Below are 16,972 nucleotides of genomic sequence, written 5' to 3'. Positions count from 1 at the left end.
TTTTCTAGAGATGAGGTCCTTGTGTCTACACTAGGTGTGTAGGCTGGGGCAGAGAGAAGGAGAAATGCTTACAGTTTATCTGTGAGGTAGTGAAACACTGTAGGGTAAGATGTGACAAAAAACCAACTCCTTAAACAAATCCAACTGGCTTAAACAAAAGGATATTTATTGGCTCACATAACTGGAAGCCCAAAGGTAGGGTAGGTGTTATGGACTGAATTGTGCACCCCCCTCCCAAATTCATATGTTGAAGGTGTAACTTTCGATGTGACTGTATTTGGAGATAGTGTCTTTAAGGAGGCAATTAAGGTTAAATGAGGCCATAAAGGTGGAGCCCTGATCAAATAGGACTGGTGTCTTTATAAGAAGAGGAGACACCAGGGCTCTCTCTCTCTCTCTCTCTCTCCTTGAACACATAGAAAAGAGGCCGTTTGAGGACACAACAAGAAGGTGGCAGTCTGCAAGCCAGGAAGAGGCCTCACCAGAAACCAACCCTGATGGCACCTTCATCTTGGACTTCTGGCCCTTCCGAACTGTGAGAAAATAAACTTCTGTTGCTTAAGCCCCCCATTCTATAGCAGCCTGAGCAGATTAATACAGTGGGCGTGAATTTAGTCCAGAAACTCTGACTCCATTTCCCTGCGATTCTCTCAGCTCTGTCCTCCTTGCGTGCAACCCTATTCTTAGGCTGGTAGCAAGAGGACTGCCATAGTTCCAGGCCTGGCAATGTCCTGAGGAAGAGAGAAGGTTGCTCCACAAAGCTCTCTCTTAAAAACAAAACAGTTCTTTCCCAGCATTCCCCATCAAACCTCTCCTTGTATCTCACAGGCCCTAACTAGGTCACTGGCCCAGTTCTGAAACAGTTCCTGAGTCTAAATATACACTCCAAATACAGAATTGTGAGCAAAATAGAAATTTATGTCTGTTTTACATCACTTAAGAGTTCAGAAAAAAGCCTTCTAAGACTGGTAGGTGGGCTCTACCATCCTCCAGATGTGGCTTCCCTCTCTCTAGGTCCAGGGAGTCTGCTTCAGTGTTTATCATCGCTTAGTCAGAGGGAAGGGCAGGGGAAAGGTCAGAGAAGCACATGCACTGTACTTTTGAGGGCATAGCTTAGAAGTGGTACAATCATTTCATTTCTGCTCACAGCCTGTTGGTGAGAACTTGGACTAACAGCTACATCAAACTGCAAGGGAGTCTGGGAAATGTAGTCCTTACAAGGCAGCCATTTGCTTGGCCCAAAATCAGTTCTGTTATTAAAGAAAGGGAGAGTGAATATGAGGGAACCAGAGAAGTCTCTACTGCACACTGGTCAGTTCAGGGCCAGGTTCCTGAAACAATTCTTTGGATGCATGGTGGGCCTACCCCTGGAGCTGGCCAAGAGGTCAGCTTCTACTGAGGCACTTGGATTTGTTTAAGCCTCTGTACTCTGGGTCTGTTTGTTATAACAGCTTAGCTTGTACACCATATTGTACACTGTGCCTTACATTTCTTAGGAAGCTGGAGGGGGGGGAATGGATGTTGGGTAATCAACCAACAGTGTCCACTACATTATCTGCCTTTGAGGCCCTCCTACTCAGGGGCAAGGGACAGGTTTAAATAGATTACTATGAGTCAACATGACAAATGGTAAACAAGCAGCAATATTATAAATCCCAATGAAAACAGAGGGAAGAATTACGAGAAGGCTTCTTAGAAGGGACAGAAGAGAATCATGAGTTCATTTTGTCTGGGTCTTAAAGGATATGTGGGGATTTCCCAAGTGATTTTGGTTGGTGAAGGGCAGTTCAAAGACTGCAGCAAAGTCCCAGGGGTCTGAAGGCCCACAGGGTATGGCTAGTGGTCCAGTATAGCTAGAGAGTGGGAGGGGTGAGAGGTAGTCGGGAGCAGCTAATGAAGGGCACCTAAGAGCCATGGGAGGCAGCAGCCTGTCTGACAAGCCTCTGAAGCAATGCAGGGTTTTCTTTTAAGACAGCAGAGACATGGTCCGAGCTGTGTCTTTCTCTGAGATAGAGACTGGAAGATGACTCGTTGGGAAGCTATTTCACAAATTTTTCTGAGTAATGAAGAGAGCCTGCAACAGGGCTGTGGTGGTGGGAATGGAGACAAGGAGGTAGTCTGCCGAGAGATTCTGGTGGTAGAACTGACAAAACTTGATAACTGGGTGACTAAGTGGGGGATTGAGTAAGGATGGGGGGTGGGTGGGAGAAATATGGTTTAATATGATCCTAAGTTTTTATATGCTTGTGCTAGAAACCTGGAGAAGGAATACAGGAAAAGCGAGCTTTGGGGCGAGAAAACAACTTCCCACCATCCTGAGCCTGGTCCATGACAGACTTCTTTGGGTTCCTTGAATGTATCACATCATCTCTTAACTCAGGGCTTCTGGACACTCTGTTCCTGCTCCACAGAACATTCCCTCACCCTCAAATCTCCAACTGGTTAATTCCTTATTTCCTCCAAGAGCTTTTTTTTTTTTTTTTAAAGGTTTTACTGGGGAATTGGGGGAAGGGGAACAGACAAGTTGCTGTCCTTTTTGTTCTTCAGTCTAGTTGTGGCGGGCGTCGCTTCACTGGCCCATGTTGGTATTATCATTGCACTCTTCCCGGGTTAGGTGGTCGCTCGCAGGCCATTGGATGGCTGCCCAAGGCAGCTCACGCGGACTGCCGGCCGCTCATGATAGCTCATGGCAGCCCACCGCAGCAGGGGCTGTAGCCTACACTGACCCTGGTGACTCACCGCAGCCCAGCTCCAGGTTGAGCTGTTGTTCACCACCTTAGCTGTAGAGGGAGCAGCATCACTGGCCCACATGTGAGATCTCAACCGGGGCCCTGCTGCTCAGAGCTGGCATCCCAAGTCAACTCTTAACCAACGCGCCACTCAGCCAGACCTCCAAGAGCCTTTCTTGACCATCCCCAACCTAGGTGAGAAACCCTCTTTGGTTTTCTTATTGTACTCCATTTCTTCACATGCGGTTGTCTCGCCCCACTCAGCCTGTCGTTTCCGTGAGGGCAGGGAGGGACATGTCTGTCTTGTTTGCCACTTCATTCTCAATATCTTGCATAGTGCCTGGCACACAGTAGGCACTCATGCTGGGTTTGAGCTATTCAATGGTTGTCATTGGAAATGGAAGTTGGCCCATAGTTTTTATCAGGACCATTCAGATGTAATGCAAGGTAGTGAGGTCACTATGGAGACAGTTGATGTGACCCATTTAGGGGCCTGGATCACTCTAGACCAGTGGTTCTCAACCAGGGGCGATTTTGCCTCCCAAGGACATTTGGTATGTCTGACATTTTTGATAGTCATGACTGTGTGTGTGTGTGTGTGTGTGTGTGTGTGTGTGTGTGTGTGTGCACGCGCATGTGAGCACAATACTGGCATCTAGAAGGAAGAGGCCAGGGATATTCCTAAACATCCTACTATGCACAAGACAGTCCCCCACAATAAAAATTGCCCAGTCCAACATGCCAGTACTGCCAAGGTTGAGAAACCCGCTCTAGAGATGGGTGAGCCAACTGTCTGGCCTACTGGCTGCTAAGGCCCGACTGAATAAGAGCAAGAGCAGCTTAGTAGCTGTCACAGGAAACATGGACTTATGATGTGCAGCCAGGAACCACCTTGGATTGGGCCTCAGTCAAAGGCCCCAACACCTTGGGCAGTGTCCCCTTAACTGAACTTCCAGCAGTAAGCTCAGCAGGCCCAGCCTGGCCCTCGCCTCTCTCTGACTCATCCATTGGGTTTCTCTTGCTCTTTGGTGGAAGCGCCACCACACTTTCTTCCCACCCCATCTGCCTCACTGATTATTTTCAGCTTGGCTTGCAGAGGCTCAACGCTGCAATTACACCCCAACCTCAATGGCTCCTTCTGAAAATAACATTTGGGTCGAAGAAAACCTCAGTCTGGTGGGCTGGATTTTATACTAAACAGTTAAAGAGTGGGTGCGGGCATGGAGTGGGGGGGGGGCAAGGGAGTGGCACAATGGTACAATTAAGTGAAGAATCTGGGAGAAGGGGAAGGAAAAGGAAGTGAAGAGAGGGAAAGAGTGGTGGTGGTAAGGACTGTTGGCAGAAAGAAAATATATCTACCGGGCAGGGGTCAGCCATCTTGTAGAAGTCTTAGGCCAAGTTTTCATTTCTGTCTCTAATTGAAGGTTTTGTTTGCTGAAATACCTTCCCCTCCAATACCCCTCCCCCCACCGCGCCCCCCCCAATCACTGAGGCCTGGGAAATTCATGTAAGCCTTGCACCAGAAGAATTAGTCTATGGGCATACCAATCTTTATCCAAGCTAGTGACCAGATTTTCCGACCCCAAAATAGGAGCCACATGGTTTGACATAGGATTTTTATTCTCTTTCCAGGTGAGAATGGCAATCTGGGAAATGTAGTTTAGCGATGCTGTTCGGTGGAATTTCTAAGTGGTTCCGCGATCAATGGCAGGGAGTAGAAAGAACCTTCAAAGTAGGGATTCTCGTGGAAATCAGAGAATTATGGGTTCCTTTAGTTCAAAGAAGAGAAGGAAACACTAGAAATGAGAAACTTTGTCTCACCCGGGGGAGGGGAAAGCAGAGCTGTTGAGGGTAAGGAGGCAAATACTTGGAAGTAGCTTTTGGGTTCCAAGGAGGCAGAGATTAAAAGGCCGTATGAGATGAGACTTTGGAAAATAGGCAGGAAGGGGTTCCACACATTAGTTAAGAGCTCAGTTCTGGAGTCGGCCAGACTTGGGTTCAAACGTGGACTGACTGAACACCTGGGTGATCTCTCGCAGTAACTTAGCCTCTTTGGATAGGCCAGCAGTAGAGGCTGTAGAGTGAGGCTAATAGAGCTTGTATCCTGACTCAGTGATCTTAACCTCTTTGTGCCCCACATTTCTGCTCTGTAAAATGTGAAGAACATCCACCTTCTAAGGTGTCGTAAGGGCTTAGAATAGTTAAAGTGCTTAGAACAGTGCTTGGGACACTGGCAATCATGCAACATATGTTAGCTATTATTATTATTACCTCTGGAGTTTTTCTCCAAATGTAACAGACAAGAAACTTTTAGCTAACATATACATTTTTTTTATTTGGACAGTTATGAATTTATATTCAAGTGTATTAAAATATGTGACTAGCACATCTAAGCTGTGGTTTCACTAATGTTAGTGCTTAGGGCAAGACTATAGAACAAGTGAATAGATTTAAAGTTAACTTAAAGAATAAGGAAGGTTAATAAAATAAAAGTGAATTGAAAATATATATAGTATAGGTGAAATGTGGCTATGGAAGAAAATCATGCAGGCAATACCTGAATGGCTGAAATTTTTGAAAAATAATCTATGATGCCATGTTTCCTTCTGCTAATAAAACCTTCTAAGGCACATGGGTGGAGAAAGCAGGCAGGGAAAGAAAGTACGGATCAAGTCCCTGTCAAAACTTTGTTTCTTTCTCCCTCTAACCGCTGTTCTTCCCTTTTTGAGAAATCGGCAGGAAGGCCCAGGCAAGCGAGGCCTGACGCCCTAATGAACTTTTGAGGATTGGGGGCACTCAGCACTGTGAATTGGGGGAGCTCAGGAAGTGAGGCTGAATTCAAAGGCCCAGCTCTGGAAACCCAAAGCCAACTCCCCAACTTCGCTCTCCCGTAGCGTTTATGGCGATTCAGCCCTCTCTGATTTTTTTGGAGCACTGGGTCAATCAGTCAGCCAATGCCTCGGGAGAAGTTTAATTAAGCTCAGATCGCCTGCGCAAACTGCCAAGGGTCTGCCTACCCGCCCCGCCCCCAGCACACTGGTGCAAAGCGGTTTCGCGCCCGGCCGGCAGGCCCGCAGCCTGCGCATGCGCGTCGGCAGGGCGCCCAGCGCCTCGCGGCAGGCTCGGCTCCCAGAACGGCGTTGCAAACTGTTGCATCAGACAGCAAGCAATCGGCCGGGCCGCCAGGGTTTCTAGGAAGATAGGAAGGGTTTGAGAGATCCTCTGTGGTCGCTTGGGAGCGCTGGCCGTCACTCACGCTATTTACACGCTGGTAACACAATCCCCTGAAATCTCAAACTTGTGCTTGTCCGGGAAGGGCCTTAGCCACAGGTGAAATTCGCTGAACTCTATTGCTCCTGCCCCACCCCACGGCCTCAGGCTGGACCAACTGAACTGAGCTCAGTTGGCTTTATTAATGAAGGAATGAGCTGGGTTTGATTTCTCTTCCCAAGTACAAGAATGCCTCTGAGGAATTTCTCACTCTGTGAAAGTGCAAAACTAATTTCCCCAGACAAGCGCTGTTGCTGGTTCCCAAAAGGGCTTGGAAAGATCCCAGCAGGAATGTTCAGTGGTTTCCAAATCTCTTCACCCCAGCAGCTGGACACGCAGACACTGACCACCAAGAACTTCTTGGTGGGTTGACACACATCTTCCACAGATAGGCCTGCCTTTTGGCATATCGTAAGTCCCCATGTCATGGAGACTTTGGACATGAGCCAGGAATGCACAACCACAAGCTCATGCAGACACCACACGTATAATGGAGTTTTCTAGATTCCAATGGTTCTGCAACTCAGGTAAGGAAAAGTTGTCCTTCTTACTCCCGGTCATTCTTTTTGTCTCTGGGCCATTGCCCTCCTCAAGAGGAGAGAAAATATCCTGGATCCAGAAGGGATGAGACAGTCTCGGGTGGTGGGCTATTTAAGAAGAATAAGAGTACTGATTTGGAATCGACTTTCTAAAGGGATTTACAGGGACATAATCTGAATCTTATGGTTCAGTTCTAGCTTTCTTTCTTTCTTTCTTTCTTTCTTTCTTTCTTTCTTTCTTTCTCTCTTTCTTCTTTTTTCCTTTATTTATTTATTTTTGGAATGGGTCAAGACCAACATCATTCAGTATTAACAGATTTCCAAAAAGACAAAAACTGGCAATTTACCTTAAGCATTCTGTCTTTTCTAGGGTGTCGATGGTAAAAATCTATTTCATCTGAACAATTGTGAAAGCTAAAACAGGCCTAGGGTTCTTCCTTTTCTCCATTATTATGAATCACTCAATCCCAAGATTCCCTTTTAAAATGACCTGAAAAACTGGTAAGCATGATCCGACACATCCCTGTGTCAGACAGTCACTGTTTGTTTAAACCAACATTTTTCTTTGAACAGCGGGGTATTATGGCACTATGGGATTTTTCATTGTAATAGATGCTTCATCAATATGGCCCAAGCTACATCGGTCATCAACAGTGATCTTATATACCGAAGGAGTGACAATTAGAAAAGGATGGAAAGGAATGTGGGCACGTGCTGGAGGTGGAGGATTTCTGGGCCCTGCTTCGGAGGGTATATTAGGGCCCAGACCTCTGCCACATGGTTGTCACCAAGGTAGTATATGGGGGTCAGAGGGTGTGGTCTCAGGGAGCTGCTAGGAGCTGGTAGAAGGTCAGATATGTCTGAACAATAGCTCTCACCTGGATAAACTAGTCATTTACTATTGTGGGTTCTCTCCCGGCATGAAATTTGGAGCCATGAGGTCAGGAGCCAGGTGGGAACAGGAGAAAGTGAGCTCATAAACTCATGGTTTATGAGTTCCCTGCTGTACCTCCAGCACATAAAGAGAGTAGGCTCTCAGTGCATGTTGGTAGAATAAATACACTGAATGAAAGAGGGAAGTAGCAGAGAGAAAAAAGATCAAAGAAGTCCAAGGATATTGTAAGAGGCAGCCTGAGATGCCCAGGGCTCTCGTGTTGGGTAAGAGGGGACTCCCTCTAGTTCAAAGGGACAGGGCAAGGGATTGAGAACTGTTAAGTGACAAGTCTCATGAGGTTCCTTCTGCTTTAGTGTCCCTGTTTGGAAAAGCCTCCAGCTGGTGATTCCAGAGTGTGCAGTCATTCTGTTTAACTAAGCCTAGTGACATCATCAACGACTGCCTCACCTTGACTGTGTTCCCAGAGCAAACTTCTGGAAAAGTGAGGGGTCTGAGGGAGGGTGTGTGACTGAGATCCAGAGGACAGGAAAATCCCCCAGAAGCCACACTTTAAAACTATAAGCACTGTGGTGGCCCAGATGGTTAGATGATGCAGACAGAGACTCAAAGTGTGATGTGTTTTCCATATTTATTGGACACTCACAGATTCTAGACACTATACGGAGCCCAAACCCAGACAAAGCTCCTGTTCTAAGAGCTTATGATCTAAATTCCTTGTGGAAAGTCTGTCTTTGAAATGTTTAGGCACCTCATTTAATCCGCATTTCCACTTCAAGTCATGTACCTCCTTCCTGAGAAACCCACCACATTTGAAGTTTGTAGCTGGCCTGCCTTCTGTTTTTGCTGTTTACGTGCCAATTTAAAGGGTGGAGAGAGCCACATTAGTTTTAAAATAAAACACAAATAGCAGAATGAGGCTTGGGTAAAGTAAAAACCACAGAAGGGATTTTTTTCCCCCCTCTCATACTTTTCAGATTTTCCTAGAACCACCTTTATTTCCTCAGAGCCCAGACATAGAAAGTGAGTGGGCCTTACCGGATGCTATTCCAAGAGGCACGAAAGCCTCATGCTTATTCTCTCAATGTACCTTTAGGTTTTGCTTTTTTTTTTTTTAGACAATTGAGTCCTAATTGGGGGTTCAGAAAGCTATGGAAGCCCCTAATTCACATGTGGTATTTATTTCTAAGCACCCTTAGAGTAGACTTTGGTTTGTTTTTGCATGGTTTTTATCTTACCTCTTCTGTTCAGTTGTATCAGCTTGTACGTACTGGGTGATGGGAACATGGCTTTAAAGTCAGTTTCTCCTGGTGGATTCCCAGCATTGCCGCTTACCAGCCTTGACCTCATCTGTCAAATGAGAATAATGGTGCACACCTCTCATGGCTGCAGCAACAATTAAGGAGTCAAGACACAGAAAGGGCTCACACAAAACAAGCACTTAATACACTGTAGCTATTATGAAAATAGATTCTTTCATCTATCAGCTCCTTCCTTATCCACTCCTATTTTGGAGAAAATTATCTATTCCAAGTGGATGATTTATCCCCATTTTACATCACCAAAGGGCCCGTAAAGAGCGAGAAGGCTGAGTTTGACTTGCAAGCACATGGGCTTTTTAATGGGATGGGATCAGTGTTTTTGCCGCTCAGCAAGAGGCGATTAAATCAGCAGTACAGGGCCTGGGGAAGCCTCCAAAGCCGATGGTGGGGTGGGAGGAGCACAGAAGGTGGGGAAGAGTGGTCAGGAAAGCAGGCCTAGAGCTGAGGTGAGGGGCTAGAGGGGCGCCAGCCACCGGGATAAACCGCTTCGGGGTTCTGATTCTGAGTCTGCAGGTGGAGGCCCGTCTGCCCAGGGGTCTGGTGACCGTGGGACCCGAGGCGCGTGCGGCAGCGCCCTCTGCTGGCCGCGCGGGGCACAGCTTCAGCCCCGCGCCGGCGCCACCGCTCTGCAGGTGGGACCCGGGTTCCCTCCCGCCTCCTCCTCCCCTGCTCGATTCCATCAGAGGACCGCGCTGCCCGGCCCCCGACCGGATTCCGGGAGACGCGTTTCTATCTGACGCCTGCGGGCTGAGCAGAGACGATGCTCGGAAACATTCGATTCACCTGGGGATCGGAGGCTGCGGGAACCCACCCAAACCCCGCAGAGGCTGCGCCTCTTGGGAACCGGGGCCAAAGCCTGATGGGCTGTCGGAGGCAGTTTGGAAGTGGCATCGCCTATGGCCAAGACCTCGGGTTCTGCGGACAGAGAGGAGCCCTGGGTTCGCTTTCTGCCTCATCCATTTTCCAGCTAGGTGACCTTGGGCAAGGTACTTAAATTTATCATGTGCCTTAGTTTTCTCATCTTTAAGATGCAGAGAATCAACCCGACCTTAGTGGGTCGACAGGAGAAGTACATGGGATCAGACAGCCTGGGTTGGAATTTTGGCACCGACATCAGCTAGCTGTGTGCCTGGGGCAAGTTGCTTAACCTCTCTGTGCCCCGGTTTCCTACAAAATAGGGATGATAACGGTACTTACCTCCGAAGGTTGTTGCCTGCAAAGCGCTTAACACAGTGCCTGGCACAGAGTAAGCGGTCAACAAATGGTGGCTATTATGGTTGTTGTCCTTATTATTGTTCTTAAGACCGCTGAGCACACGAGCAGAACTCTAGCTGGCGGCTATTATTAGTCTCTTTCTTGGGTCCGGCTATTTCTTTCCGGGCATTGTTAAAAATCTTTTACCATGTCCTTATCAGTGGCCGAAGGACAGCCGGCCTTCCCGAGTTTGGAAAATCTAGGTTCCCCTGGAGGAGGGCCAAGGACGCGGCTGCGGGCTGCAAGGACCGGGACCTCCCCGGAGGACGCCCTCGCCACGCCGCCTCCGCCCGTGCCTCCATGAGCGCGCGTCAGAGCCGCAGTGACGTCGCCAGGTCCGCGTGAGGTGGGGAGGCGCGGCCTGGACACGCGGGGAGCCTGGGGTGGTGAGGATGGCTGGGTTGGCCCGGACGCGTCGGTGCCCTGCTGTCCCCGGCGACTGCAGTCGAGGCAAACCGAGGAGCTGCGGGAAGGCCTCTGCCTGGGCTGGGTCTGCAGTGCCTGCCAGAGCTGGGCAGACTCGGGCTCCGCCTGCAGCCCCAAGGGGAGGCGGGAGATGCCAACATGTGCTCCCGGGCCCTGGGCTCCCCAGCCGGACGCGGAGCGGACCTCCCGGCGGTCGCTCAGCGTCTGCGTGGTCCTTCCCCTCCTGTTTTTCAGCGACCCGCTCCGCTCCTTCCTTGGCTCTCCTTTTGGACCAACTCATTTGCTGTGAGTGGTTAATAAGCACCCACAGGAGGCGCCTCCCGCTCCCAGCTTTCCGTCTGCAGCCCCTGGCGCGCCCATCCCATTGCTTGCCGGACAGTTCCACCTGACTTGCACTGCATCAACCTCCAACTCGCCGTCTTGCCCCTATTATTGTCCATCTTAGTGATGGCGCTACGACCCCTCCCGTCATCCTAGATGCGTTGCCTTCCCTCCTAATTGCCTTTCCTTCTAAATACCTCTCCAGGCACTCTCCATCCTTCATCCTAATTCCCAGCGGCCTGGTTTAGGCTATTAACATTCCCCTCAAAGATCTCCTTGTCTGCTACACTCCTGCCTCCTTCAAATCCATCCTCCACATGCTGCTTGAGCAAGCCACCAACAACCCATGTCTGGCCATGCCTCTCTTGGCTTAAGGCTGCCTCCCCTCCTCTTGTATTTTCTATCTAACATCTTTCCAGTGTGGGAGGACCCTACTGGGACCACAGCATTGAAGGTCGTCAGTGTCTTTATTGTTGTTGGGCCCTATCCAGGGAATTTGCATCTCACCCCCCTCCTCCCCTAATTGGCTTCCTCTTACTCATTCTCCAACACTCAAGAGGTGAGTCACCTCTTTAAGAATGCCTTCCCTGTTCCACTCTTTGGCTGAGTGAAGTGTCTCTAGGCCCCCAAAGCTTTCCATCCCTGTTACTCTAATCATGTTGGGGATAAAGACATGACCCTTCAAGATGGCCTGTGAGGCACTGTATGGTCTGTGCACCATCCCCCAATCCCTACCTCCAGCCCCTTGCTCCCTCTGCTCTGACCATGGGGTGGGGGGTGGGGGGGGCGTGTCTTAGCTCCTAGTCTTCTGGTTTATTCACCCTCCCACCCTGGGGTCTTTGCACAGCCTGTTTCCTCTGCCTGGTACACCTTTCTGCCCTTCCTCACCTACTCAATTTTTGGCTCTCATCCTAAGTAAGCATCATTTCCTCAGAGACACCTTCCCTGACCCCTCCCGCATCCACCCCCAATTCAGTCAAATCCTCTTTTTATAGATCAAAGCATGTAAAAAACTACAGAGAATAATATCATTCATACTTCTTTATTCTCTGCCCCTCCCCTACCACCCCTTCCCTTTGCCAAAGCTTAACATTTGCTATATTTTCTTCAAAAAAAAAATTTTTTTTTAAAGTACTGATCTAGGTGGAGCCCTCGGAACCCATTTCTGTCCTTCCCCTAAGGCAGGGGTCGGCAAACTTTTGAGATGGAAGAGCCGCCCGGGGTCGGCAAACTGCGGCTTGCGAGAGGTTCTTTGGGTATGTACATGTGGCTCTGAAGTAAAATTGAAAATGAAACTAAAACTATCATAGTTTCATTTATAATATTACTTTAAATTTTCCGTATTTGTAAAAATATATTTATGGCTCTCGAATAATTTTTAAATTGTTGTGAGGGGCAGGATTGGCTCTTCAAGGGGTCGGCAAACTTTTGAGATGGAACGTACCTAAAGAGCCGCATGTGGCTCGCGAGCTGCAGTTTGCCGACCCCTGCCCTAAGGTAACCACTGTCCTGCATTTGGGGTTTATCATTCCTATGCATAGCATACTTTGTATTTTTACTACTTATATTTGTGCCTATAATACACTTTTTAGAATTGTTTGTAAACTTTGAAGGCATGGCATTACACTGAGTATATCGTTATGCAACTTGCTTTTTTCACTCAGCATTATGATTTTGAAATGTATTCACATTTATGGATTTGGTTCTAGATCATACATTCTCACTGCTGATGAGGATCCCATTGTATGAGTTCACCACACTGTATTTACCCATCTCCTTCTGGAAGACATTCAGTTTATTTTCAAAAACTTTTTGTTGTTAGAAACAATTAATATTTTTTATGTCCTCCCCCTGCCTCTCCCCATGTGTGAAAATGAGCCATTTGGATAGATACTTGGGTGTGGAATTGCTGGGCTCAGGTCGTATAAATTGGCAGCTTCACTCAGCATGGCTGAAAGGTTTTTCAAAATGGTTGAACCAACGTACTCTTTGATAGCAATATGTAAGAATTCCCATGCTTGGCAACCTCAACAATAATTGGTAATGTCAGAATTTTAAGTTTTTGCCAAGCTGATGGGTGCGAAATGGTATTTCAGTGTTTTAATTTGCAATTCCCTGTTTACAAGAGAGACTGAGTGTACTTTCATTTGCTTATTGGCCATTTGCTTTCTGTGTTTTTTAAATTGCCCATTGGTTTGACAGTGCTTCTATTGGATGATCTCTTATTATGTGTAGGAGTTCTTTATATATTCTGGATACTAATCCTTTGTCAGGATGTAGCCTACCAAGTGTCTTTTACTCCACCCAATTGCAATTTTAAATCTATGTGATTATTTGATTAATGTCTGACTTTCCCACTAGACTAAAAGCTCCATTAGAAGAGGGACCATCCTCTGCAACTAATACAGTGTCTGACACATACCAGGAACTCAATAAATACTTCTGGACTGAATTGTATTGACATTATTTGTCTTTTTATATGCTTGCTTCCTCAGCTCTAACCTTCAGTGGCCCACAGGTCATTGAGAGCAGGGACCTGGAGCTATTTTATTCACTTTTGTACCTATCAGAACACAACACCTCTGGCACAGAGTATCAGTATACATCTAATCACTTTTGCTTAATTAATTTCCTTTGAGTTTTTTCTTTCTTCCCTTTCTCCTCAACCCACCTTTATCTCTAAGCCCAGTTATATTATCTATAGAATGAATGACTAATAAAAACCTCCTTGGCTATTTGGGAGACTCACACAATGTAATATATGCACTTGAGTAGAGCAGTGCTTAGCACACAGTTGGTACTCAATAAGTGGTGACTTTCGTTATTCCCACAACAATAATTTTTGGTGACTAAAGATATATTCTGTTTAATTTTAACAGACAGAGTTCTTTCCGAGAGAGAATATAAGTGAACTTCCTGAAGATCTGGTAAGCGGGTTTTTTTTTTTTCTTTTCTTTTATTGGCATTTGACCTACTACTACATAAGGCTCAGTTCCCACATGATCTCTGAAAAGCATCAAATGTCATTCTTCTTCTTTTCTTTTATATATTCCAGACATATCAAAGGCACATGAACCATACATAGAATTCAAACCTTTAAGTGGAAACATATAAAGGCCAATTCCACGTCTTCAGTCAGAAGTCAGAGAGCAGAAAGGAGGTCTGTCGGTGATACCAGAGGTGGGAGCTAGTGGCTGCAGCCAGGGACAAAAGCAGAATTCTAACATCTGCTCCCTACATCTGCCATTGATTGTGTTGACCTTTGATCTATTTATAAAATGAAGATAATCATTCTTGCTTTTTCTCGAGGTTGAACTTCGTTAATTACTCATTTTTAAATGCTTTGAGATCTTCAACATGAAAGGCAGCTTGGCCTTATTTAAACAGCTCTCCCAATAGGTAGATGGCCCAGCAACATCTGTCAATACAACACAGGAATCTGATCTCCATTTTACCAGAAAGTGAGGCCCAGGAAGATGGATGTGTTCACCCGGAGTTGTAAGCTGCTGACAGACAGGGAGAACCCCCTTCATCTCTGACTTCAAGCTTGCAGGAATGAGAAATCTCAGGGCAGCCTTGTTTCATCAAGATGTAACACTACACAGAGGTTCCTCGTCTCTAGGGTTTCATCTCTGCCTGAGGAAAGCATGTGGCTGCACTGTGCCCGCTGCAACGTGAGCCCACCAGAGAGAACAGCTAGAGCCACAGGGGCCGCTGGCAGCGGCCTCTCCCCGGAAGACCCAAAAGAAACTTTGCTGGGACATGTAATAGGAGAAGGTGGGCTGAACTAGAAAGCAGCATCTGCAGGGCTCCTCTGGAGGCTCACCTTTTCAACCCAGAGATCTGCGAAAGACGGAATGGGATGGAGAGGGCTGAGATCTCTGTGTGACAGGTCCGTAATGCAGCATCCGAGGGTTGACTTGACTCCTACTGTGGCTGCTGGAACCAGCAATAACATGTGGTGGTTCGAGGAGCCAGAAGACCAGGCTTTCAAATCTAACGCAAAACGTACCAGCGGTGCAATTTGATCACTAAATCTCTCTGAGCCTCAGCGCCTCGACTGTGGGAGGGGATAATCAGAACACCAACTTGTCAGAGTTGTTAGGCAGATTAAAGGAGAAAAGGCATGTGACAGCGATGCCTCTGATGGAAGAGTTTCAATCAATACTCATTAAAAAGATTAAAACACTAAAAACTCATTTAAGATTGAGCAGAGCTCACCCCCTTTACTTTTTAAAGCATATATCCTCTTCATTCTTAAAGTAATACTTGTACATGATAAAAACAAACAAACAAACAAGCAAGCAAAAAACACAATAGTATGAAAGAGGATACAGTGGAAAATGAGCATGTCTGCCATTGGAACCTAGTGTCACCCATTTCTCCTCCCTGGTGGCAATGAAGATTTCCAGGTTCTGGGGGTATCTTTCCAGAGATATTCCCTGCATGCATAAGGAATTTTGTGGATTTTAAACTGTGACTCCTTTTTATACTGATAACATGATATATACATTCTACTTATTATACTTTGTATATTTTCACTAAACAATGTATCTTGAAATTGTCTATCAGTATATAGAGGTACCTCATTCTTTTTAAGGCTGCATAGTATTACACTGTATTTATTTAGTCCTCTGTGGATAGATATTTAGGTTTGTATTCGTTTTCTATGGGTGCTGTAACAAATTACTATGAATTTAGTGGCTTAAAACAACACATATCTATTACCTTACAGTTCAGAAGTCCGAAATGGGTCTTGATGAACTAAAATCAAGGTGGGGCAGGATTGCGTTCCTTTGGACATTCTAGGGGTGAATCTCTGTCCTGGCCTTTCTAGCTTCTAGAGATCACTTGCATTCCTTGGCTTCGTCCCTTTACTTCATCTTGGAAGCCAGCAACTGTAGGTAGAGTTTTTCTCACACCACATCATTCTGGCTCTCCGGTTCTGCTTCCTTCTTTCACTTTTAAGGACCCTTGTGATTACAATGAGCTGACTGGGATAATCTAGGATAATCTCCCTATTTTAAGATCAGCTGTTTAGTAATCTTAATCCCATCTGCAACTTTAATTCCCCTTGGCCATGCATAGTCACAGGTTCTGGGGAGTAGAATGTGGACTTTTATTTTTTTTGGTGGAGGGGGGGAGGTATTCTGCCTATCACAAGGATATTTCCTGTCTTTTGGTGTTACAAACAGAACTGATAAATGTCCTTGTGTGTCACTTCTTACCTGTGAGTATATATGTAATATAAAGTCTGAGAAGTGGACTGTCGTCTATGTAAAAGGGCATGTGTTTTAATTTTTTTGGAAGGTATTATCAAATTTTGCTCCAAAGGGATTGGACCAATTTATTAGTTCAAGTTAAAAAAATAAATTATATTTTTAGAGCAATTTTAGGTTTACAGAAAAATTGACCAGAAAGTAGAGTTCCCACAGACCTCCCTGCCCTTCCATAGTTTCACATATTATTTACATGTTGTATTCATGTGATATATTTGTTACAATTGATGAGCCAGTGTTGATCTATTATTATGAACTAAAGTACACAGTTTACATTAAGGCTTGCTCTTGGTGATCTATATTCTGTGGGTTTTGACAAATGTATAATAACATGTATCCACCATTGTATATCATACAAAGTAGTTTCACAGCCCTAAAATTCTTCTGTGCTCTACTTATTGATCCCCCTCTCCCTCACCCCGAACCCTAACACAGTCATATTTTTACTGTCTCCATTCAGTTGGAATCATACAGCATATAGCCTTTTCAGATGACCTTCCCTCACTTAGGAATATACATTTAAGATAGCTTCATGTCTTTCTGGGGCTTGATAGCTCATTTCTTTTAATTGCTAAATAATATTCCATTGTATGGATGTACCAGATTATTTATCCATTCACTTATTGAAGGGTATCTTGGTTGCTTCCAAGTTTGGGCAATTATGAATAATGCTTCTCCAAACATCTGTGTGTAGGGTTTTGTGTGGACATAAGTTTTCAACTGTACCAGTTTTTTTCACACCTTTGAACATGCAGTATTTTAGCAAGCTTTTTCATCTTGGCTAATTTGATAGATGAAAAAATGGTAACTAATTGTTGTTTTAATGTACATTTCTTTAATTAAGAGTGAAGTTTGACATCTTTTCATATTTATGTTTTTATTTCTGGAAATGGTCTGTTCATGTTTATTTTTCTATTGGCTTGCTTTTTTCTTAATAATA

The 16,972-nt window shown here is 45.8% G+C and overlaps 1 protein-coding gene and 1 long non-coding RNA gene across 3 annotated transcripts in view; one reads left to right on the top strand and one right to left on the bottom strand.

Moving 5' to 3' along the window:
• Positions 1-10,042, bottom strand: part of CREB3L1 (cAMP responsive element binding protein 3 like 1) — a 66,737-nt gene extending 56,695 nt beyond the window's left edge. For both annotated transcript variants that reach the window (XM_019656478.1, XM_019656479.1), the window contains exons 1-2: positions 9,950-10,042; positions 8,669-8,780 (exon numbers count right to left, since the gene is read on the bottom strand). The gene's annotated coding sequence lies outside the window, so the exon portion shown is untranslated. The remainder of the gene's footprint in view (positions 1-8,668; positions 8,781-9,949) is intronic.
• A 592-nt stretch (positions 10,043-10,634) lies between these two features.
• Positions 10,635-16,646, top strand: LOC109390234 (uncharacterized). Its single transcript, XR_002125527.1, has 4 exons — positions 10,635-10,717; positions 11,886-12,009; positions 13,633-13,680; positions 13,809-16,646. It is a non-coding gene; the product is annotated as an uncharacterized LOC109390234 (long non-coding RNA).
• The last annotated feature ends 326 nt before the right edge of the window (positions 16,647-16,972 follow it).

The sequence above is a fragment of the Hipposideros armiger genome, unplaced genomic scaffold, assembly GCF_001890085.2.
Source record: "Hipposideros armiger isolate ML-2016 unplaced genomic scaffold, ASM189008v1 scaffold_258, whole genome shotgun sequence".
NCBI classification, from domain to species: domain Eukaryota; kingdom Metazoa; phylum Chordata; class Mammalia; order Chiroptera; family Hipposideridae; genus Hipposideros; species Hipposideros armiger.
Note: the sequence above shows the minus strand (reverse complement) of the source record. Positions and strands in the feature narration are given on the sequence as shown.